The 24,024-nt window shown below is 43.1% G+C and overlaps 1 long non-coding RNA gene across 1 annotated transcript in view; it reads left to right on the plus strand.

Moving 5' to 3' along the window:
* Positions 1–894: 894 nt before the first annotated feature.
* The window catches only part of LOC141056735 (uncharacterized), a 52,571-nt gene continuing 29,441 nt past the window's right edge, over positions 895–24,024 (plus strand). Inside the window, exon 1 of the long non-coding RNA XR_012221916.1 lies at positions 895–1,031. This is a non-coding gene — a long non-coding RNA (uncharacterized lncRNA). The remainder of the gene's footprint in view (positions 1,032–24,024) is intronic.

Here is a 24,024-nt window from a genome sequence, read left to right on the forward strand (position 1 = left end):
CAGGTTAGCCTGGAAGCAACTCTGGGATTTTCTCTCACAGACGGGCTGTGCAATCTCCTTCCTAGCGCTTTGTGGTGTGAAGCACTCCCGTCCTTAGTTACTCTGAAGTTCCTCCTGTCAATTGTTCCTAGAACTCTCACTTGCACGGCAGACAGCTGTAGCCTATCTCAGTGACGCCTAGCTCCCGGATCTCTATCCGTTTCGCTGTTGTGCCTCAAGTCTTAGATGGGAGCAGGGCATTTACAGCCTCCTACTCCTCTGGTATCTGTGGTAGGACCTTTAGTATCCTTGCCACCTTGGAGACCAGGCTCCAGTTCGTGCGCTCTCAAGCTGAGGGAGCTCGCCTTCTGCCGCTCCACCTCCAGCTTCGTTCTCCACGTCTGCACACTTCACCCTCCACAGACTAACTAACTCCCTCTCTCCTGGTCCTCAGAGGTCACTCCTCCCCTCAATCCTGGTTCAGAGCTCCCCCTGCTGACCTGGAGTAGAATTGTGTTGCATGTAAGGATTGACTGTGAGAGAGATCCATCATTGCCTCCAAGCCTGGCATTATCCTCCCCTGGAGGAAGGCAAAGCCAGTGTGGCGACCATACTCCTGGGGACGCCAAAATTACACTCATCCAATTTCATCGCAAGTGTGAGCGAGCCCTAAGGAAAAAAAAAATAGCATTTCCTGAAGTGTCTTCTATGTGAAAAATTCAATGACTTTGCCCGAGATGAGAAAATGTTGTGTGCACAGACCCTAATGGTGCATTTTACTGGCAGGCCACAGCCCACATTGTCCTATATGAAGCGGTGACTTCCATCATCACAGACCCTGCCCTCCTCATTTATCAAGGGTGTTTCTAATTAGCATTTTCTCAGAGTGAAGGTTAGACACAGAGGTAAGATTTACCTATCTTCAGCTGATTGATTTATTGCTCCTAGTTGGTATAAAAGTCACAGCAAACGGGTTTTTGTAGCTATGATATTTTCTTAAAATGTCAACTGGATCCTGCTCGACTTTGCAATACAATATTTGCAACTTTGAGGTATGTTTATAGAATTATTATTGTGCTTAGTGTTTACTGGAGCTCGCATTAATCATCTCCATTGTATGAGACGTGCTATTCTCCTACAACAGCAACCGTTCCAAAATCCTCGCGGATCTGATACTATAGAAAAGATCTTACTAAGTAAACGATTGAGAATTTTTATCACAGACAGTTGTAAAAAGTATAATTCATGCCTTTTAGCTAAACTTGTATTTGATGTTGGATCTGAAACCGTAAAAGTAATAAACCTTATTAAACACTGATAAAAAGTTCTGCTAAGGCCGGGATCAGACATGCTAGAAACTTGGGAGCAGAGCATGCGGCTGCATAGAAATACATGCATCTGAACGCTCCGCTCCCGAGTTGCAGCAGCAGTGCCAGGTATTGATGTGTGAGGCTCGTCTGAGTTTCTCACAAGTCTGACCCCGGCCTAACTCTAAGTATAGTAAGGAAACTTAAATCCTGTTTAACATTACTCTTTAAAGTATTTTTTTTTTCTTTTTTGTGACCGCAAGACTAAATTTGTCTCAAAAATCTGAAGGGTTTCCTGATGCCAACAAAGTGCTTGAAAATCCTGAAGATCTCAATCAGTAGCATGTCAATTATTTCAGTTTTTCCAGCAGATTTCACTCCTAATAATGAGTAGAGAAACATTTGCACAAAAAACACACATAATATACTTTGCGTTTTTCCTGCCAAGAGATGCAGAAACGTGTGGACCAAATACTTAGTGTGCACGTATCCAGGCTACGTTCCCGCTATGAGCTTTTGACGCAGCATATTTTTGCTGCGTCGAAATCACAGACGTCTTACAACTCCAGCAACGTGCATGAGATTTATACAAATCTCCAGCCCACCGTGCTTTTTATTTTAATCAGCATAATCTGACCTGTGGTGCACGTTATAAATCCACAGCATGGCAATTTCTTTTGCGTGTACGCTGAGATTTCTGTGTGGAGTTTCCCCCATAGATTTGCATTCGATGCAAGAGAGAAAAAAAAAAACAGGTACAAAACCACACGTGTTTCCATGGTGGAAACACATCAAAAGTTTTTGTAAAAAACGTATCAACTAAATACCCTGTTTTGTTATCATCTTTTTACTAGCACTTGCTGTTTATTGTTATATTTTTTTACAACAGAGTATTTTTACACGTTTGCTATACTGTGTTTAAGTATCAGAAAAGAAGTTTATTAAAAGCATGATAGACCCAGATATAAAAACGCAATGACAAAATGCAAGTAACTTTATTTAAATAGATGCAGAAATTCTACACATGGAGATAATTTTGGCTGGTCGGGGTTTTGATCAGTTGTATTTGATCAAACTGCATCATAGTGAAAGCACAGTTTTTTTTGTTTTTTTATCAGTCTATTTATTAGCTGAAAAAAATCCTTCTATAAAAAGCCATTCAATTGTAAAGAATGCTTTACACCAAAAACGTGTTGTTTTTTTTTTTTTCCCCCATGCATTATAAGGCTATGTTCCCACGATGAGTTTTTTATGCTCTGTATTATCAAAAAATTAACTTATTTTACTTAATGGGCTCAGAAATGGTGCATACAATCTGCAACATCAAAAGCTCATTGTGGGAACGTAGCCTAAAATCCCACAAAGTGTAGGTGTGTGTGTGTGTATATAGTACATGAGTCATGTGTTGTTTTTTTTTCTTTGTTTGTTTTATTCAATTTATGAAATATCTGAAATTTTGCAACATTTTTGTTTTAAAAAAGTAGTGCTTACAATAAAAAAAGGCATCTGTAAATGTATCCAAAAAATCATGTATGAAGGAGCCCAAAAATGTCTAAAGTCTAAGAGAAAATAATATTTGCCCCATTCCATGAATATTCATTTCTCTTAAGTAGCAGCACACATGACCGCCCGGCAGCTGCAGGAAGTCTTCGGCTGACACTGTGCTCTCTAGAGAGCAATGAATACTCACTGCTTTGTGCGCACACAGTCCCGGCGTGCAGAGCATTGAGTATTATGGCAGCTGCCCTTCAGCTTGTAGGCAGCGCATGACATCCCTACCATGCGCTGCTTACAAGCATAAAGCAGTTGCTGGCATCAGAGCAGGATGCTGCGAGGGAGCGCCGGGAAGGTAAATGTAAACTTTTTTTAATTTTTCTTTTTTTTTTCCAGATGGGGGCAAATTATACCAGGATAGGGATGGGGCCATGCATATTAGGATGATATTGGGGGGCCCTGTATACCAAGATAGGGATGAGGGCGAATACTCCTGCCAGGATAGGGATGAGGGCGATTACTCCTGCCAGGATAGGGATTATTATTATTATTATTATTTATTTATATAGCTCCATTGATTCCATGGTGCTGTACATGAGAAGGGGTTACATACAAATTACAGATATCACTTACAGTAAACAAGCTAACAATGACAGACTGATAGAGTGGAGAGAGGACCCTGCCCTTTCGGGCTTATATGCTACAGTATGGTGGGGAAGGAGACAGTAGGTGGGTGGGTTGCAGCAGTTCCGGTGTTGTTTGAGGTGATATCACCTGTAGTTGTGAGAGAGAAGGAGGTAGCGGGGTCATTGCAGGCTGTAGGCTTTCTTGAAGAGGTGGGTTTTCAGGTTCCGTCTGAAGGATCCAAATGTGGTTGATAGTCAGACTTGTTGGGGCAAAGAATTCCAGAGAATAGGGGCTATTTGGGAGAAGTCTTGGAGGCGGTTGGGTGAGGAGCAAATAAGTGTGGAGAAGAGAAGGAGGTCTTGGGAGGACCGGAGATTTCGTGAGGGAAGGTATCGGGAGATTAGTTCAGAGACATATGGGGGAGACAGGTTATAGATGGCCTTGTAGGTCAGAATTAGTAATTTGAACTGGATACGCTGAGGGAATGGGAGCCAGTGAAGAGATTTGCAGAGGGGAGAAGTGGAGGAGTGGTGAGGAGAGAGATGAATTAGTCGGGCGGCAGAGTTAAGGATGGACTGGAGAGGTGCGAGGGTGTTAGCAGGGAGACCACAGAAAAGGATGTTGCAGTAGTCAAGGCGGGAGATGATGAGGGCATGCACAAGCATTTTAGTAGATTGAGGGCTGAGGAAAGGAAGGATTCTGGAAATATTTTTGAGCTGGAGGCGACAGGAGGTTGAAAGAGCTTGGATGTGCGGTTTGAAGGACAGGGCAGAGTCAAAGGTTACTCCGAGGCAGCGGACTTCTGGTACTGGGGAAAGTGTGATGTCATTAATTGTTATAGCTAGGTCGGGTAAAGAAGATCTGTGAGATGGTCGGAAAGATGATGAGTTCAGATTTGTTTACATTGAGATTGAGGAAGCGAGAGGAGAAGAAGGAGGATATGGCTGATAGACACTCTGGGATTCTGGACAGCAGAGAGGTGACGTCTGGGCCAGTGAGGTAGATCTGAGTGTCATCAGCATAAAGGTGGTAGTGGAATCCATGGGACTTTGAGTTGCCCCAGACCAAGTGTATAGATTGAGAAGAGTAGGGGTCCTAAAACAGAGCCTTGGGGGACTCCAACAGAGAGAGGGTGGGATGAGGAGGTGGTTTGGGAGTGGGAGATGCTGAATGTGCTGTTGGAAAGGTATGAGGAGATCCAGGATAGGGCAAGGCCTTTGATGCCGAAGGAGGAGAGGATCTGTAGTAGGAGACAGTGGTCAACTGTGTCAAATGCAGCGGACAGGTCTAGAAGCAGGAGTATAGAGTATTGTCCATTTGATTTGGCTGTAAGTAGGTCGTTAGTAATTTTGGTCAGGGCTGTCTCAGTGGAGTGATGGGGGCAGAAACCAGATTGTAGATTGTCAAAGAGCAAGTTAGATGATAGGTAGGAGGAAAGTTCAGCGTGGACATGCTGTTCCAGGAGTTTGGAAGCGAATGGAAGCAATGATATTGGGCGACAGCTGGACATAGCGGTTGGGTCGAGGGTTGGCTTTTTAAGGATAGGCGTGATTGTAGCATGCTTGAAAGCAGAAGGGAATGTTAGTGATAGGTTGAAGAGGTGGGTTAGGGATGGGATAAGTGAGGTGGTGAGGTTGGGGAGGAGGTGGGATGGGATCGGGTCAAGTGCACAGGTTGTGAGGTGCGATTTGGAGAAGAGGCGATTAAGCTCCCCTTCAGTGATATTGGAGAGTGAGGTTTTGGGCATTGGTCTGGTATACAAAGGGGTTGTGGTGGTTGAGTGATGAAGACTTGCCTTGTTTGGTCAATCTTGTTTTTGAAGTGTGTGGCAAAGTCCTCGGCAGAGATGAGGGAGGTTGGAGGAGGCAGTGGTGGGCGGAGGAGGGAGTTAAAAGTTTTGAATAACTGTTTGGGGTTGTAAGATAGGGAAGATACGAGGGTTGTGAAGTAGGCCTGTTTAGCAGAGGTGAGGGCAGATTTGAAATCGAGTGTTGCCTGTTTGAATGTGATATAGTCATCTTGCGAATTTGTTTTCTTCCAGTGCCGCTCTGCCATCCTGGACACTTGCCGGAGCTTTTTAGTGGTGTTATTGTGCCAGGGTTGTCTGTTGATATGTCGCATTCTGCCATGAACGAGAGGGGCAACCGTGTCAATAGCTGATGCGAGAGTGGCATTGTAGAAGGCAGTGGCACTGTCTGTGTCATGGAGTGAGGATATGGATGCCAGTGGCAGAATAGAGTCAGAGAGCGCGTGGGTTTCTGCAGTGGTGTGCGTGTTGCTGGACATGGGTGCCATGTGAGGAGGATAGGGATGAGAAAGTGAGTAGATGAGGATGAGGGGGACCATTCCCACCAGAAATAGGGGTAAGGGGCCCTGCATACCAGGGTAGGGATAAGGGGGGCATGCATATCAGGGTATGAATGAGGGGGGTTCCATGTGTGAGGGAGGGTGAGGCATAGTCATGGCCGAGAACAAAGGTGCATTTGTGCCTCGACCTCTCATAACATGAAAATTGTGTCCATTACTCTGCATACATGTGGCTTCACTTTCTGAGTCGTCAGGGTCCTCTCTGCACTGCTGAAGGCTCCCTATAGATGGATCGGCATGTATAGAGACACACTCCATTTCAACCTTCACAAGAGCAATTTTACTGGTTTCTTTACACAGCACATCCATATTCTTCACAACATTAACAACAAGTTCCAAATAGCACATTTCTTCCTCTTTCCCGGCACTTCTCTCTCTGTCACACAGCACGTACCCTGGTTGGAACGTCTCATACAGTTCCTCAGTGTCCTCAATGTTCAGCTCTGCTATAGTTAGACACTTCATAGTCTGTATCAGCCTCCGAAGTCAGCTGCCACATGGTGAGCGACCTGCCCTTCTGTACTGTCTCCTGTGGTGACTCAGCATCCTCCCGGTCCAAACTCACTGCATCTAGGAGTTCCCTCAGCCATTTAGCCCCGGATCTGAGGGCATCAGCCCATGTGATAAGTTGCCACATTATGGAGCCACCTGCATCCCCGTACTGCCACTGTTTGTCTTAAGCTTCTGTTCCAAGACTGCTGTGGCCCACTGCTGTTATGGCCTGCTGCTATTCTGACCTGGTGCTGCGGATGGCTGGGCTTCTCCCTTAAACGTTGCGCGGTCATTGCTATCAATCCGGGCACTTAAGCCCGTGCCGACGGTTTGGGCACCATGGCCCGACTGTTCCCTTTGAGGAAGTTCTCCCTCTCTTAGCTGCAGCTGACCCCTCTGATGTTTAACTATTTGCTACACTTCACTATCTTACATTCAATATACTGCCCCATCTAGTGGCCAGAAATGGGTACTATCCTTTCCCTAAAAACAGGTACACAACACAAAAAATACTGTATATACGTTACGCACATAATATTCACAGTATCATCCCAAAAGGAAGGGAGTGGAGTATTGATGGTCCCATACACCCCTTACACATGCTTACCAGGGTAGGGATGAGGGGATCATATATACCAGAATTTTTTCCCCCTTATTTCCTCCTCTAAAACATATGTGCTTCTTATATTCCAAAAAATGTTATTGATATATTGGGTGATTTTTGAACTTGGTGACACCAATTTTTTTTTGTCTTTTTTTAATTGTTTTATTTTGAATGGGGGGTGACTTAAACTTATATATTGTACATTTTAAAATAAACTAACTTCAATAGTCTCCATGGGAGACTAGAATGTTGTGAATTCTCTCTCTGGCTTCCCTCTGGTGATTACTGCAGATAGTGGAGCTGGTCAGATTGAGAGTTTTCTTTCTGGGCTCCCTCTAGTGGTTACTGGAGGTAGTGGAGAGCTGATCTGATTGACAGAGGCTTGTCACCAGATAATGAGGAAGACGATTGGAGATCTGGGGTTTCTGATTGGGATTTAAGACAGCTGACTCCCTCTATCCCTGCTGGTGATTTTTTTTCCTGTGCCGCCTGAGGTCTGATGTCTCCTGCTCTTTCCCTGCATGTTCAGCTAAGTGGTTCCTTTGCTATTCTGTTTGCATGTGATCTGGTTTTGTTTATCTCTGCTTTGTGTAGGTCAGCTAGCTCCGGCTGGGGCTGTGCTGAATCACTGCCCATATGTTACTGCATGTGCCAGATTGTTTTGTCCCCTTTTATATTGGTCTCTTTTTGCTTTGCTTTCAGAATATACCAGAGTGCTGATATAGTGGGGGGGCGAAGTCGTGTGACTTCAGTGTTTTTTGCATCAGACGTGTTGGACTTTTGCAGGGTTTTTTGCGTGATTGCAGACAGTGTCTTTCCTTTCCTGTCCTGTCTAGTCAGTGTGGGCCCCATCGTTTGCTCAGTCTATTTTTCTGCCTGCGTTTGTGTTTTCATCTTGTCTCACCGACAATATATGTTTGGGGGCTATCTATTCCTTTGGGGTCTGCTCCGGGGCAGTTTAGATTTCCCCTTTCTTGCTTTAGGCATAGTTAGCTCTCCGGCTGTGCCGAGGCATCTAAGATCATCGTAGGTACGCTTCACGGCTACTGCTAGTTGTGTGGACAGGATCAGAGGTCTGCATCCGCTTAGTTACCAATCTCTCTGGTTTTCTGTGGCTTAGCCTGGGCCTGCTATCCTCCTCGATGACCCATTCATAACTTTGCTGTGATTGCCTGTGCTGCACAGCAGGGCTGCAGCCCTGCAATGTGTAGCAGAAATGCTTAATCGATATCAGCGCCGACCAGTGGGTGGTGCTCGTATCTATTCAGCAATGACAACCACAGGGGTCTCCTGCAGACTCTAGGTTGTCATGCCAACCCATCGGTGACCTGCAGTCATGTGAAACGGGGACCGATGGGCGTTGTTTGCTACACGTCTCCGGCTCGTACATGTTAAGTGCCACTGTGAGAGTTTGACAGCGGCATTTAACATGTTAACAACCACAGGTGGATCAGCTGTCATGAGCTTGAAAATGTGTGGGGTCATCGCCAGAGCCCACACCTAACAGGGGGTGGCACCCTTTAACAGACACTGAAAGTCATTGGATGTTAAGGGGTTGATAAGAAGGAACTTCTTAGTAACCGGTCATATTTTTAAAAATCTGTCACTTTATGTAGTAATAATGCTGAAATGCTTCAACATATCCCATTGGTTTTGAGATTTTTTTTTTTTCCATGACACATGATACTTTTTTATAAAGATAAATTTAAGTTGATATACACTACTGTTCAAAAGTTTGGGGTCACCCAGACAATTTTGTGTTTTCCATGAAAACTCTTACTTTTATTAATCAAATGAGTTGCCAAATGAATTTAAAATCTAGTCCAGACATTGTCAAGGTTCAAAAAAAATGATTTTAATTTGAAATAATAATTTTCTCCTTCAAATTTTACTTTCGTCAAAGAATGCTCCCTTTGCAGCAGTTACAGCATCGCAGACCTTTTGCATTCTAGCAGTTAATTTACTGAGGTAAACTGGAGAAATTTCACTCCATGCTTCCAGGAGCCCCTCCCACAAGTTGGTTTGGCTTGACGCGTACCATACAGTCAAGCTGCTCCCATAACAGCTCAATGGGGTTGAGATTTGGTAACTTCGCTGGCCACTCCATTACAGATAGAATACTAGCTGCCTGTTTCTTCCCTAAATAGTTCTTGCATAACTTGGAGGTGTGCTTTGGGTCACTGTCCTGTTGTAGGATGAAATTGGCTACAATCAAGTGCTGTCTACAGGGTATGGCATGGCATTCCAAAATGGAGTGATAGCCTTCCTTATTCAAAATCCCTTTTACCTTGTACAACTCTTCCACTTTACCAGCACCAAAGCAACCCCAGACATCACATTACCTCCACCATGCTTGACAGATGGCGTCAGGCACTCTTCCAGCATCTTTTCAGTTGTTCTGCATCTCAAAAATGTTCTTCTGTATGATTCAAACACCTCAAACTTGGATTCGTCTGTTCATAACACTTTTTTCCAATCTTCCTCTGTCCAATGTCCGTGTTCTTTTGCCCATATTAATCTTTTCATTTTATTAGCCAGTCTCAGATATGGCTTTTTCTTTGCCACTCTGCCCTGAAGGCCAGCATCCCGGAGTCACCTCTTCACCGTAGATGTTGACACTTGCGTTTTGCGTGTACTATTTAATGAAGCTGCCAGTTGAGGACCTGCGAGGCGTCGATTTCTCAAACTACAGACTCTATTGTATTTGTCTTTTTGCTTAGTTGCGCAGCGGGGCCTCCCACTTCTATTTCTACTCTGGTTAGTGCCTGTTTGTGCTCTCCTCTAAAGAAAGTAGTACAAACCGCTATAGGAAATCTTCAGTTTCTTGGCAATTTCTCACATGGAATAGCCTTAATTTCTAAGAACAAGAATAGACTGTCGAGTTTCAGATGACAGTTCTCTTTTTCTGGCCATTTTGAGAGTTTAATGGAACCAACAAATTTAATGCTCCATATTCTCAGCTAGCTCAAAAGATCAGGTTTACAGCTTCTCTAATCAGCCAAACTGTTTTCAGCTGTGCTAACATACTTGCACAAGGGTTTTCAAGGGTATTCTAACCATCCATTAGCCTTCTTACACAGTTGGCAAACACAAAGTACCATAAGAACACTGCAGTGATGGTTGTTGGAAATGTGCCTCTATACACCTATAAAGATATTGCATTACAAACCAAGACGTTTGCAGCTAGAATAGTCATTTACCACATTAACAATGTATAGTAACCCTAAACTTTTGAACGGTAGTGTACTTTGCTTTGATTTGTAAAAATATCAGAAATTTGTCAAATATTAAATTAGCAAATTTCAGACTTTGAGAATCCCTTTAATCTATATAGTCACGCCACACAAACATTAATAAATAACATTTCCCTCATGTCTGCTTTACATCGGCATCATTTCTATAATGTTTTTTATTTTGTTAGAATTTTAAAAGCTTTAAAAATTTAGCAGTAATGTTCATTTCTTACAATTAAATTTGCAAAACTTATTTTTATAGGGAACTGTTAATTTTTGAAGTGACATTGGTGTGTGTGTGTGTGTGTGTGTGTGTGTGTGTGTGGGGGGGGGGTTGCTACATATTGGAAACCCCCAAAAGTGAAACCATTTTAAAAATCGCTCCCCTCAACATATTCAAAATTGCTTTCAGGTAGTGTATTAACCTTTTTAAAGTGCTTTTCTGGAATTAATGCAAAGTGGCATAACAGGAATGCAAGTTTATTTTTTAGCACCTAAATTTTCATAACTTCTGAACAGGCTGCTGTAGCCGGCAGACTCTAAGGTTGTTATTTGCCCATAAATTGCCATCGCAAACATTGGGACCACACGATAAAGATCTGAGGGTACCAGTTGGGTTAAAGAGGGAGCCCCCACACGCCTAACCATCTAGATGCCTTAGTCAGTGTTGACAGTGTAAAGGGAAGAAGTTCTTTGAATGCAGTGGAGAACCGGAGGAAGAGAAGGGGTTAGCAGAGTTTTACTGTACAGGAAGTTAAACAAGGAATACTCCACACAGGGAGACGAGACTAATAACAGCAACTACGGAAATTAAGCACAACCACCATGCGCAATATAAAGAGATGCAAAAAACGGGGTAACTTATCGCTTGCAGTTCTTGCAGGGTAAAGGCTGGAAAATCTCCCGATGGCATCGCAAATTGTGAACAACATCTCTGTCTCTATTATGGAGAAATGAGAAGCATTGTCTTCCAACTATGCTGATGGACCCGGTCCTGGCTGGCTTGAGTGTGCTAGGTTGTTGAAACAGTTCCTTGTGTGGATTCCTCAGCGATGGCGCCGAACACAAGCCGTGTGCCCGCTCACAGACCGCGGTAGCGGGTGGCCCTCTGGGATAGTCCCTAGGGACTTAGCAAGTCAGCTTATCAGTCACCACAGGCAGGACTGGACTGTCCACACAAACCGGGTCAGACGTTAACTAAATAGCATCAAAGTCAATCGTGGGGTCAGCACTCTGAGGGAAGGGTGGTGTGGAGTTGTCAGCTGGAGCAGCAGAGAGGGAGTCAACCTTCTCCTGTCGCTTTCCTGCCAATTCTTCCCCGTTCCTGCGCTCAGTCCTCTGTATATTCCCCGCACCCCCGGCTGTCCAGCATGAAGAACCCTCCCCTGGCAACAGTGGTGACAGGTCAGATAGTTCCAGCCTAAAAGGGCACCGGATACCGCTGACTCTGTCTCGGCTCATCCTCTTGCACCAGCAATGTTTAAGGGGTTAAAAGACTATGGTCGGTGCCAAAGCTGATTGTGGCTAATGTAACTAGTTGTAAACTATAGTGTACAGCCGACAGCTGCTGAATTGTCACCTGTATGGGGATGCTCTTCTTATATCTCAGGTCAGTAAAAAGACGTATTGGTGGTCACTAATGTGTAAAAGAAATTCTGTAGGTAGTTCTGTCTGTGGGGGTAAAAAGAGAAAATCAGTTGTCTAAGGCTGGTTTTACACTTGCCGTGTTTTTGCTGGCCATTTTGCGGCCCCAATGCATTTCTATGGGGCAGCAAAAATTAGTAGTGGGGGCCGTGCTCTCTATGGCCGCGAGGCCATATTTGCGGCCATGAAAAAATATCGAAGCTTGCTCGATATTTTTTATGGCTTATGAAACGGCCGCAATACATTTCAATGGTACCGCAAAAACGTTAGCTTGTTTTTGCGGTACACCACATTTGCGGATGGCCTTTTTTTTCCTTGCTATTTGTTATAACAGGGAAAAATGTCGATCCGAGAAGGTTTTTTTTGCCGCCCATGTTTGCGGGAGACCGCAAAAATCACGGCAAAACGGTCCGTAAAAACGGGCTGCAAAAAACCAGGCATGTGTAAAAGTAGCCTAATCCTGGTCCTCACTTTTAACTTTCTTTATATTGTAGCATTTCTTTAGATTAAATCTGCTCTTTTTTTGTACCTCTGTTGTGCAGACTTTGCATTTTGTACAATTTAATGCTATGTGTAAGTACAATAAATATGGATATCTTAAACTTGTCACCTGACAGTGAACACACACTCAAATCAGTGCAAATAAATGTTGGACCAGCAACACTGAAATAGCTGGGGGATGAAGAAACTTGGCTGCAGGATTGTGATACTCTGTACAAATACACTCTGCAGTTCAAGGCCACATATAAAGGCTCACAAATTCATTTACTTATTTTTCTACCTTATGATGATGGGTATGGTTCCCCAATATATCTAAATATTAAATGATGATGTTTGAGCAGAGTTAAACTAAATGGAGCATTATGAATGGCCATATTTAGGAAATTGCTATTTACTTTTCCTTTACAGATATACAGTATACAGATGCTTCTCACAAAATTAGAGTATCATCAAAAAGTTCATTGATTTCAGTTCTTCAGTACACAAAGTGAAACACATAGAGTCATTACAAACTGAGTGATCTATTTCAAGCGTTTATTTCTGTTAATATTGATGATTATGGTTTACAACCAATGAAAACCCAAAAGTCATTATCTCTGTAAATTAGAATACTTTAAAACACCAGCCTGAACAATGATTTTAAAATTCGAAATGTTGGTCTACTGAAAGGTATGTTCAGTAAATGCACTCAATACTTGGTCTGGGGTTCCTTTTGCATCAATTACTGCATCAATGTGGCATGCAAACACCTCTATTCACCCCTATATACAGCATGTGCAGGTAAATAAAGTGAAGTACAATAAATAATTAAATTAAAAACATAATTTTATTGAAACATAATGAAAATCTTTTTTACAAAGTAAGAAAAGGTGCAAGGACAAAGAAGAGGGAATCAATCCCACCTCATGTAACAATCAGAGAAGTGATATGATGAAATGTTCATAAATTCTACACTGCTCAAAAAAATAAAGGGAACACTTAAACAACAGAATATAACTCCAAGTAAATCAAACTTCTGTCAAATCAAACTGTCCACTTAGGAAGCAACACTGATTGACAATCAATTTCACGTGCTGTTGTACAAATGGAATAGACAACAAATGGAAATTATTGGCAATTATCAAGACACCCTCAATAAAAGAGTGGTTCTGCAGGTGGAGACCACATCTCAGTACCAATGCTTTCTGGCTGATGTTTTGGTCACTTTTGAATGTTGGTTGTGCTTTGACACTCGTTGTAGCATGAGATGGACTCTACTACCCACACAAGTGGCTCAGGTAGTGCAGCTCATTCAGGATGGCACACCAATGCGAGCTGTGGCAAGAAGGTTTGCTGTGTCTGTCGGCGTAGTGTCCAGAGGCTGAAGGCGCTACCAGAAGACAGACCAGGAGACGTGGAGGGGGCCGTAGGACGGTAACAACCCAGGAGCAGGAACGCTACCTCAGCCTTTGTGCAAGGAGGAACAGGAGGAGCACTGCCAGAGCCCTGCAAAAGGACCTCCAGCAGGCCACAAATAAGTATGTGAAAGCAAAAAGCACAAATATCCTGAAATAAAAAGTAAAAAATAAACTGCAAATAATGCATAAAGGTAATAATAAGGGTATTTAGTAAACATAATTTTGATCAAAATAATGTACAAGCCATCACACCACGTCAGGGCAACCCTTGTGGGACAGTCCTACTCTAGTACTTAAACCTAAAACCTTTTCACTTGCCGAAGTGAACTTTTTTTTGTTTTTTTTCACAAATAAGTATGTGTCTACATAGACGGTTAGAAACAGACTCCATGAGGATGGTCTGAGTGCCCGACGTCCACAGATGGGGGTTTGATTTATTTGGAGTTACAGTATATTCTGTTTAAGCGTTCCCTTTATTTTTTTTGAGCAGTGTATATTCAGGTAGTGTCAAGAAAATCTCAAAGGGCTAACTCCAGCCACTAAAATCAACAATGAATGTGCACACTTGAAATGAATCAAAAAGCTCATTAAGTCAGACAGGAATCAAACATTAGTTTGTTTAAATGAACCTACAACAACCCACACTATTGACACCCATGCCACCGTGGCCTAACAAAAGTCATAGGGGAGAGTGCGGGGTGAATGATCCATAAAATATCAAAAAGAATATATAATACCTATATTAGACCGCACTGCCGTGTCACATGAAGGGTGTCCCTCTGCCCCAACGCACATTTCGCTTTTGCTTCTTCGGGACCTTCATGCACCTTTTCTTACATTGTAAAAAAGATTTTAATTATATTTCAATAAAATTATGTTTTTAATTTATTTATTGTACATCACATTATTTACCTGCACATATATAGGGGTGAATAGAGGTGTTTAACAGTTGTGTGGAGTACTTGGTAATTTTTTGGACTGTATATTTGTGGATCAATGTGGCGTGTCATGGAGGCGATCAGCCTGTGGCACTGCTGAGGTGTTATGGAAGCCGAGGTTGCTTTGAGCCTTCAGTTCACTGCATTGTTGGGTCTGGTGTCTCATCTTCCTCTTGACAATACCCCATAGATTCTCTATGGGGTTAAGGTCAGGTGAGTGTGCTGGCCAATCAAGCACAGTGGTACTGTGTTTTTTTTTTTTTTTTTTATACCAGGTACTGGTACTTTTGGCAGTGTGGGCAGGTGCCAAGTCCTGCTAGAGAATTCAATTTCCATCTCCAAAAAGCTGGTCAGCAGAGGGAGTTATTAAGTGCTCTAAAATTTACTGGTAGATGGCTGCGTTGACTTTTGTCTTGATAAACACAGTGGACCTATACCAGCAGATAACATGGCTCCCCAAACCATCACAGATTGTGGAATCTTCACCCTAGACATCCAGCAGCTTGGATTGTGTGCCTCTCCACATTCCTTCAAATTCTGGGACCTTGATTTTCAAATTAAATGCAAAATTTACTTTCATCTGAAAACAACATCTTGGACCACTGAGCAACAGTCCTGTTCTTTTAGTCCTTGGCCCATGTAAGATGCTTCTGGCTTTGTCTGTTGGTCATGAGTGGCTTGACACAAGGAATGTGACACTTGTAGCCCATGTCTTGGATACGTCTGTGTGTGTTGGTTTTTGAAGCAATGACTCCGTCAGCAGTCCATTCCTTGTGAATCTCCCCCAAATTTTTGAATGACCGATTCTTAACAATCCTTTCAAGGCTGCCCTTATCCTGGTTACTGGAGCACCTTTTTCTTCCACTCAACTTTTCATTAATATGCTTGGATACAGCGCTCTGTGAACAGCCAGCTTCTTTAGCAATGACCTTTTGTGGATTACCCTTCTTGTGGAGTGTCAATGACTGCCTTCCGGACATCTGTCAAGTCAGCAGTCTAAAGGGCCCCGTCAGCGAGATCGCTGATTTTGTGACGCCACAGCGATCTCGCCAGCGAGATCACTGTATGTAACGGGGATAAGCGACTGGCCCCCCTGCTGGGTATCGCTGATCGTGCTCGATCGGCCTGGGCAATTTTTTTATCGCTGGTCTCCCGCTGGCCAGCATGCATTGCTGCGTGTGGCAGTGAGAGACCAGTGATCAGCGACGCTGGACGTTGGTCTCTAATGTAAACATCGGGTATCCAGGAGCCGCGTGGCTTAGATACCCGATATTTACCTTCTTAACCAGCATGTGCGTCGGTTTCCAAGGTAAACGGCGGGTATCCAAGAGCCCTGGCTCCAGGATACCCGATGTTTACATTAGAAACCAGCTTGCTCGCTGGTCCTGATCGCTGGAGGGGCTGTCTAACTATGTCCCAGTGATCTCATCCATGTCGGATCGCTGGGACATCGTTGTGTGTAACGGGGCCTTAACCCATGAATGTGGAACCTACTGAAACAGACTAGGGGACCTTTTTAAATGCTTAGGAAACCTTTGCAGGTGTTTTTTATTCTAATTTACTGAGATAATGACTTTTGGGTTTTCATTGGCTGTAAGCCATAATCATCAACAGTAACAGAAATAATCACTTGAAATAGATCACTCTGTTTGTGATGACTATGTAATGAGTTTCACTTTTTGTATTGAAGAACTGAAATAAATTAACCATTTGATATATTCTAATTTTGTGAGAAGCACCTGTATTTAATGAAGCTATGACTCAAGAACAAAATAATTGTTTTCCAAAAGTTGTGAAGTTATATCTGTAGCATACTATGTAGCCTTACTGTACCTTCAAAGAATTGTGCACTCTTCCAAGTATGTTTTTTAGTGGAGGTTTGCTAGACTCAATACTGTTTGGGGAGATCACATCTAATATACGGTATCAAATGGAGCGCCATATGGCGCTGCAAAAAGCCTCAAAGTTAAACTTGGTGCAGGCAGTTTACTTATTGTGGCCCTAATGTTTGAGCCATTGATCTCCGAAACTTACCATTCCTTCTGGTTTTTGCGTTCTAACATCTTCCTACTCCCTTCAATATTTTTTTTTTTTTTTTTTTTTTTAGTTACAGCAGCTCTTCTCTGAGATTGGGAGTAAAGGCTTGCCTACCTGGTCCAATCTTGTCCATGACTCTGTCACTGGTTGTGCTTCCTTGAAAAGTACTAGCCACAGCATACCAGGCGCACCCCACAAGTTCTTCCATTTTAGGGATACTGGAATCCGGTAATTTAACCCTAGACAATGTCTAAGTTCTTCCTGCTTCCGAAAGATCACTGTCAGGAATAGTCCATTTACTTGCTGCGGCAGACACATGAAGATAAATATTATGCCAATAAATTTATGTACAAACAAAAATAAATTCTGCTCTTCTAGCACTTGGCGACTATGGATATGGAATATGCAAACTATTCTAGGAAAATTTGCGCTCCAAGAATTGAATAGTGCTCTTTCCCTCCCTAGTCTTGCCATGTGGTGAGAATAACATTTATTTTTTTTTTTTTTTTTACATCCTATCTTTTACTATTGATGCTGCATTGGCAGCATCAATAGTAAAAAGTTGGTCACACTTATTAAGGACTATGCTTGACAAGTGTGATCAACCTGTCAATCAGTTTTCCAAGCGATGCTACAGATCGCTTGGAAAACGCTAGCATTCTGCAAGCGAATTACGCTTGCAAAATGCAAGCGAATTACGCTTGCAAAATGCTAGTTTTTCGCGGGAATTCCTCATGCAGATTTCCTGCGAATTTCCCGCGGCAGGGAGTTGCGGAATTGCCGCAGAAATTTCCACAGCAATTCCACATGTGTGCGCATGGCCTTAGCCTTTACTGGCTATTAAAAAAGGGGGGCCCCAAAAAAAGCTGACATGGGGTCCCCCTATAATAGCCAGAAAAAGCTATGCAGATAGCTTCGGGCTGATATTCTTAGCCTAGGAAGGGGCCATGGATATTAACCGCCCCCTGGCTACAAACACCAGCTCGCAGCCAATTCCAGCACTTAGGCCTGTTTCACACTTGCTTTTTTTTGCAGTGCGTTTTTCCCGCAAAAAAACACATTGAAAAACGCATACAAAAGCATACAACTGCTGCGTTTTTTTCAAGCATTTTTATGAGCGTGCATGAAAAAAACGCAGCGTTTTTAAGCGTTTGTATGCGTTTTAGTGCGTTTTTACCGCGTTTGCATTTTTTTCCAACATTAGGTGGCCACTCACACTAACCCAAACCATGACTTTACTAACCCTGACCCTGACCCTAACCCTGACCCTAACCCTAACCCTTAACCAAACCATACTTAACCCTGACCCTGACCCTAACCCTAACCCTGACCCTAACCCTAACCCTAACCCTTAACCAAACCATACTTAACCCTAACCCTGACCCTAACCCTGACCCTAACCCTAACCCTAACCCTTATCCAAACCATACTTAACCTTAACCCTAACCCTAACCCTGACCCTAACCCTTAACCAAACCATACTTAACCCTGACCCTAACCCTAACCCTTAACCAAACCATACTTAACCTTAACCCTAACCCTGACCCTAACCCTTAACCAAACCATACTTAACCCTAACCCTGACCCTAACCCTTAACCAAACCATACTTAACCTTAACCCTAACCCTAACCCTTAACCAAACCATACTTAACCCTAACCCTAACCCTAACCCTAACCCTTAACCAAACCATACTTAACCTTAACCCTAACCCTAACCCTGACCCTAACCCTTAACCAAACCATACTTAACCCTAACCCTGACCCTAACCCTTAACCAAACCATACTTAACCCTGACCCTAACCCTAACCCTAACCCTAACCCTTAACCAAACCATACTTAACCCTAACCCTGACCCTAACCCTAACCCTAACCCTGACCCTAACCCTAAACCCCCTTAACTAACCCTAACTTTACCCAAACCCCTAAATTCCATTGTCTAAACTAATGGTAAAAAAAAAACGCATGTGCAAAAAAACGCATACATAAGCATGCCAATGCGCACATATGCTCACCATAGACTTATAATGGGTGTCTTGCTGTAAAAAAACGCATTGCACGCGCATGCGTTTTTTTGAGGCAAATCGGACGCACAAAAATGCAACAAGTTGCATTTTGTGCGCCCGAGCGCATACCGCAAAAAAACGCATGCGCGGTAAAAAGCGTACAAACGCATGTGTATGCGCACATAAGCGCATCCCATGCAAAGTATAGGGAAAAAAAAACGCATGCACTATTTAGGGCTAAATTACCGCGAAAAAAACGCAAATGTGAAACCAGCCTTAGCCTCTCTTCCCACTGCACTGTAGCAGTGGCATATGGGGTAATAGGGGGTTGATGTCATCTTTGTATTGTAAGGTCACATCAAGCCCGGTTAGTAATGGAGAGGCATCAATAATATACCTATTCATTACTAATCCTATACTTGGTAATGGGTTAAAAAACACAGCCAGAACAGTGTTTTAATGAAAAAAAAAACACCACACAGTTTTCCATCTCTATTATACGCCTAATCCATGTGACTCTATAAATCTCCTGCCAAAAAATAAAATAATAAACACAAATACTCCCTGTCTGACGTAATCCAGTTAATAGAGTGTCCCACGACTATCTCCCGTGATGTCACTGCTGTACAGGGCCTCCCGTGATGCACTAACAGGAGATAATGGCTCCTGCATTTCATCATTGAAGAGGTTACCTGAGTTCAGGCTCTTACTTTACGGCAATGCTGCATGCAAATTTTCTCACACAGCATTGCCGGTGAGAGAATTTACTCGGGTGACCTCTCTCCCGACGGTGGAGTGATTACCTCCACCTGTCAGTGCATAGCGGGAGGCCCTGTAGAACACTGACATCAACCAATGTCACTGTTATACATGTGAGATCGTCATGGGATACTCGTTATTAACCGGACTACGGCAGAAAGGTATGTATAGATTGGTGTATTTTATTACAGGAGATCGAGGGTATCGGGGACTAGGTGATTGGTGAGTATGTACTGTATGTTATATGTGGTATGTACTGCCTGTTTTTTTTTTTTTTATAATTGAACACAGCCATTGTCTGATGGGACTACTGTCCCATCATCGGCTAATGATGTCACTGTCATTTGTGACAGCATTCATAGCCGGATGGGAGCAGTAGTCCTATCAGACAATGGCTGCCTACACAGATACACAGACCCGCACACATACACCCAGACCCCTGCACACAGTCATTCACATAGTCTCCGCCCCCACTCTCTCCCTCCACCCGATCTGCAGCATTTCTCACACCCACATCCACAGCAAATCCACAAATCTTTTTACACCTGCGGTTTTGCCTGACTCAATGGAAGTCAATGGGTGCAGAAACGCTGCAGATCCACAAAAAGGTATTGAGACAGAAAAGAAAGCGGGCACCGTTTCAATATAAATCACAGGGATCTACCATGTGCATAAAGTACAATGCAATAAGTAACCAAGAGAAAAGGATATGCACAACTTTTGGGATCAACCTGAGCAAATAATCTTTATTACAAAAATTACAGAGAGTATATTTGCACAAAGGCATGAAAAAAGACAATCTAAAAACAATTAAAAGGCAAAAAAGCAAAGCAATGACCAATAAAGGTCTAACTCTGGACCATAAGGCACAAATAGTATCTAAACATAGTCAAAATAAATGAGGGTAATATTTAGGTCACAAAAATGCAATAAATTACTAGCACCCAATAAAAGGGGTAATCCCATATAAAGAAATGGCAAGCAATATCACATTTACCCAATAACAACATTTGGCACTCTAACAAAAAGTCTAGAATAGGACAATAAATAAGTGCCAATGAATGACATTAATATTGCAAAACCCAAAATAGTCATTATGCAAAAGCTGATAAAGACAAATGTTAGTTACCCGTAAATGTGAACCTAAATGTCCCAGTGGCCAAAAGGACATATAATGAAAGTGCTAAGTGAGGTCCATGGAGAGGTCAGGCCCCACGCTTATCAACACAAAGTGTCCTCATCAGGGACAAATAGAATTGACATGCTGCAGAAAAAATGATGCAAATCTGTGCAGATTTTTCCGCAGCATGTGCACAACAATTCTTAATTTCATATAGATTAACATTGGTTGTGCACTACACCGCGCGTCCAAAAACGCTGCTGATTTTGATGTGTTTCCGCAACGTGTGCACACAGCCTAAAGGTTTTGTGTGTGTGTGTGTGTGTGTGTGTGTGTGTATATATATATACATACACAGTTGTGGCCAAAAGTATTGACACCCCTGCAATTCTGTCAGATAATACTCAGTTTCTTCCTGAAAATGATTGCAAACACAAATTCTTTGGTATTATTATCTTCATTTAATTTGTCTTAAATGAAAAAACACAAAAAGAATTGTCCTAAAGCCAAATTGGATATAATTCCACACCAAACATAAAAAAGAGGGTGGACAAAAGTATTGGCCCTGTTCGAAAGATCATGTGATGCTTCTCTAATTTGTGTAATTAACAGCACCTGTATCTTACCTGTGGCACCTAACAGGTGTTGGCAATAACTAAATCACACTTGCAGCCAGTTGACATGGATTAAAGTTGACTCAACCTCTGTCCTGTGTCCTTGTGTGTACCACATTGAGCATGGAGAAAAGAAAGAAGACCAAAGAACTGTCTGAGGACTTGAGAAACCAAATTGTGAGAAAGCACGAGCAATCTCAAGGCTACAAGTCCATCTCCAAAGACCTGAATGTTCCTGTGTCTACCGTGCGCAGTGTCATCAAGAAGTTTAAAGCCCATGGCACTGTGGCTAACCTCTCTAGATGTGGACGGAAAAGAAAAATTGACAAGAGATTTCAACGCAAGATTGTGTGGATGTTGGATAAAGAACCTCGACTAACATCCAAACAAGTTCAAGCTGCCCTGCAGTCCAAGGGTACAACAGTGTCAACCCGTACTATCTGTTGGCGTCTGAATGAAAAGGGACTGTATGGTAGGAGACCCAGGAAGACCCCACTTCTTACCCCGAGACCTAAAAAAGCCAGGCAGGAGTTTGCCAAAACTTACCTGAAAAAGCCTAAAACGTTTTGGAAGAATGTTCTCTGGTCAGATGAGACAAAAGTAGAGCTTTTTGGGCAAAGGCATCAACATGGAGTTTACAGGAGAAAAAAAAGAGGCATTCAAAGAAAAAAACACGGCCCTACAGTCAAACATGGCGGAGGTTCCCTGATGTTTTGGGGTTGTTTTGCTGCCTCTGAGAGAAAGCATTGGAGTCTTCTAAGGTGGCCAGCAATGAGTCCAGACCTGAATCCCATAGAACACCTGTGGAGAGATCTAAAAATGGCAGTTTGGAGAAGGCACCCTTCAAATATCAGGGACCTGGAGCAGTTTGCCAAAGAAGAATGGTCCAAAATTCCAGCAGAGCATTGTGAGAAACTAATTGATGGTTATCGGAAGCGGTTGGTCGCAGTTACTTTGGCTAAAGGTTGTGCAACCAAGTATTAGGCTGAGGGTGCCAATACTTTTGTCTGGCCCATTTTTGGAGTTTTGTGTGAAATGATCAATGTTTTGCTTTTTGCTTCATTCTCTTTTGTGTTTTTTCATTTAAGACAAATTAAATGAAGATAATAATACCAAAGAATTTTTGTTTGCAATCATTTTCAGGAAGAAACTGAGTATTATCTGACAGAATTGCAGGGGTGTCAACACTTTTGGCCACGTGTGTGTTTGTGTGTGTGTGTGTATATATATATATATATATATATATATATATATATATATATATATATATATATATATATATATATATATACTAGCTGAAGAGCCTGGCGCTGCCCAGGCATAGTAACTAACTGTGGTTAGTTATAAATCCTCCATCCCACAGTCCCGTGCCCATATACCCATCACACATCTTCCATCCCTTAGTCCCATGCCCATATACCCATCATACATATTCGCCATCCCATAGTCGAGTGCCCATATACCCTTCACACATACTCCATCCCATAGTCCCATGCCCATATACCCATCATACATATCCTCCATCCCATAGTCCCGTGCCCACATACCCGTCATGCATATCCTCCATTCAATAGTCCAGTGCCCATATACCCATCACACATCCTCCATCCCATAGTCAACCATTATGACATCATAATGAGCGGCGGGGCTTGCAACTTATGATGACATCAGCGTCGCCATGGCAACCATTATGACCTCATAATGAGGGGCGGGGCTTGATACACACACACTTTTTCCCCATTATGTAGATAGGGGCAAAATTGTTTGGTGAATTGGAAGTCGCGGGGTTAAAATTTCACCTCACAACATAGACTAGGACACTCTCGGGGTCCAGATGTGTGACTGTGCCAAATTTTATGGCTGTAGCTGCGACGGTGAGCTTTATATATTAGATATATATATTAGTGTGTCATAGTACTGCTAGGGTGAGTGTAGTACCCAGGTTTGGCCATAGGTTGGGGTACATTTTAGTGGTAGGAATAGTAGTGTAAATAGTTAAGATAGGAGGGGCACGGTCAATAAGGTGGTAAGGACTTCTTTATAGAGGTCAGCTGGGGACAGGGCGCCCATGCAGCTCACTTGGGCTAACTAGCCCTAGGCCACAGCATGTCACGCAACATTACTGAAGGCTAATGCCCAACCATATGGTGTTCGTTGCCAGGAATTCACCAGAAGGAGAAATGGCAACAGTGCTAGCGGTGCAGTATTAGAGGAATTGTAGTTGCCGGCGAAGACCAAGCAGTACAGGCAGGTCTCTCAATATGTGGCACCTTATTGTGTGGGCTGATGCCCTCAGTACCGGGGCGAAACAGCTGACGGAGTCCCCTAACGAAGAAAGGCTGAACAGAGGATGCTGTGGGATCGAGAGGTACGGTTACTCCTGGTAGCGAGCTTAGTGACAGAGAAATGAGAACAGGGACAGAGGGTGAATTGCACATTGTGAAACCTGATGTTGATGCTGAAAAGAATATGAATATGCTGTGTACCAGAATCAGTAAAGTTGCCTGTTTTGAAAGTTGAATTGGACTGGGGCTCATTTTGTAATAAACCGGACCAAGGAAGCCTCCAGAAACAGAAATAAGACCCTGACGGTGTTGGTGAAGAAGCCACAGGCATGCAGTGTTATGGCCAGTATGTGACAAGAGGGCAGGGCGCGCTAACGTAAATGCTATCAGCCACCTCTACCGCCACAACTACCACCTTGTACCTCCCTCGCATATGCTTAGCAACCTCCTGAAGTTTACAGGAAGTAATTTATTGCTGTGGGACTGGGTGGAGCATGTATCCCTTGACCCTAACCATACAGATAGAGTTGGCCCTATTGCCCTTAGAATGAGAGGCATGACAGACTATCTTTATGTATCGGCAACCCAGGCCTTGTATACATGCCTTTTCCATTGGTTCCA

This window comes from Dendrobates tinctorius, unplaced genomic scaffold (assembly GCF_039654945.1).
Source record: "Dendrobates tinctorius isolate UK_male_01 unplaced genomic scaffold, ASM3965494v1 ptg000199l, whole genome shotgun sequence".
Taxonomy (NCBI): domain Eukaryota; kingdom Metazoa; phylum Chordata; class Amphibia; order Anura; family Dendrobatidae; genus Dendrobates; species Dendrobates tinctorius.